At 44.3% G+C, this 1874-nt stretch overlaps 1 pseudogene; it reads left to right on the top strand.

Moving 5' to 3' along the window:
* The first annotated feature begins 395 nt into the window (after positions 1-395).
* LOC115284221 lies at positions 396-1406 on the top strand (annotated as a pseudogene).
* The last annotated feature ends 468 nt before the right edge of the window (positions 1407-1874 follow it).

Below are 1874 nucleotides of genomic sequence, written 5' to 3'. Positions count from 1 at the left end.
TATAAAAATAGTTATTTTTATTGCTTTCATGCTGTCAACTTTTCATACTCTCCTTGTGGTCTTTTCTTTCTGGTCTTTCCAGAGTTTCTGGAACATAGAAACTGCTTGGAGAATATTAACTTTTATCCATGTACTTAGTGTTTTCCTGCACTAACCCTTCCAAATAATAATAGTTATTATAGCAAACATTTATATTGCTTTTATTATGTGTCAGGCACTATTCTAGACGTTTTACACCTATTAGCTCATTCAAGGTATGAAAAAAAACCCTATGAAATAGATACTAGTTTCTCCATTTCCAGATTAAGAATTTAAAGCACAAGTTAAATAACTTGCACAAAATCCACAACTAGAGACACTTGCAGTTCTTGGTGCCTGACCCAACTTCCTTCAAAATGTCTACTGTTCACAATGTTTCTGCAAGCTCAGTTTCAAGAGTGATCACACTCCTGAGTGCATATGTGTCAGTCAAAGCGTACACCAATTTTGATGCTGAGTATGATGCTCTGAACATTGAAATAGCAATCAAGACCAAAGGTGTGGATAAGGTCGCCATTGTCAACATTTTGGCCAACCACAGCTATGAACAGAAACAGCATATTGCCTTCACTCACCAGAGAAGGACCAAAAAGGAATTTGCATCAGCATTGAAATCAGCCTTGTTTGGCCACCTGGAGACCATCATTTGGGGCCTATTGAAAATACCTGCTCAGTGTGATGCTTCTGGGCTGAAAGCCTTCATGAAGCCTGGGAACTTATGAGGACTCCTTAATTGAGATCATCTGTTCAAGGATCAACGCGAAGCTTCAGGAAATTAACAGACTCTACAAGGAAATGTACAAGACTGCTCTGGAGAGAGACATTGTTTCAGATATATCTGGTGACTTCTGCAATCTGATGGTTGCCCTTGCAAAGGTAGAAGAGCAGAAGATGGCTCTGTCATTGCTTATGAACTGATTGACCAAGATACCTGGGATCTATACAATGCTGTATTGAAGAGGAGAGGAACTGATGTGCCCAAATGGATCGGCATCATAACTGAGTGGAGTGTGTTTCACCTCTAGAAAGTATTTGTCAGGTACAAGAGCCACAGCCCTTATGACGTGCTGGAAGGCATCAAGAAGGAGGTCCAGGGAGACCTTGAAAATGCTTTCCTGAACCTGATCCAATGCATTCAGAACAAGCCTCTGTATTTTGCTGACTGACTGTACGACTCCATGAAGGACAAGGGGACTTGCGATAAAATCCTGATTAGAATCATGGTCTCCTGCAATGAAGAGGACATGTTGAAAACTAAGTCTAAATTCAAGAGAAAGTATGACAAGTCCCTGTACTACTGCATCCAGCAAGACATGAAGTGGGATTACCAGAAAGCACTGCTGTACCTGTGTGGTGGGGATGACTGAGGTCCACAACAGCGTGAGCATCAAGAGTGGTACCCCTTTATTTCCAACTACCAATTCTAGAAACTAGCTTGTAACTAACAGCCCCCTTATGCCCATCCCTGCAAGGATGATGTTAGCCTTGCCCCTTCCCACTCTTGTGGTAACCCGCGCTCAGGGTCGCGTTACTTTACTGAGCCCCGCGTTGAGGCGCCAATTGTCGTAACCCGATGGCCAGGGCCGCTCCTCCCAGGCGATAGGCGGTACCCGTTTTGTCCGCCCCGACCCGCAGAGCGGAGAATCGTCGCGGGTCCTTCTCCTGAGGGAGGGAGAGAAAAAGGGGGCAGGAGAGGGAGACGCAGAGAGTAAAGACATAAATCAGGGTTCTCCGATCAGGCGAAAGAGAGCGTTTATTCAAAGAACTGTTCTTTATATAGTCTTCAGGGGGGGGAAACAAGGCAAGCTGACCTAGGCAGGCTACAGAGTCGAATG

Source organism: Suricata suricatta, chromosome X (genome assembly GCF_006229205.1).
Source record: "Suricata suricatta isolate VVHF042 chromosome X, meerkat_22Aug2017_6uvM2_HiC, whole genome shotgun sequence".
In the NCBI taxonomy this organism is placed as follows: domain Eukaryota; kingdom Metazoa; phylum Chordata; class Mammalia; order Carnivora; family Herpestidae; genus Suricata; species Suricata suricatta.
Note: the sequence above shows the minus strand (reverse complement) of the source record. Positions and strands in the feature narration are given on the sequence as shown.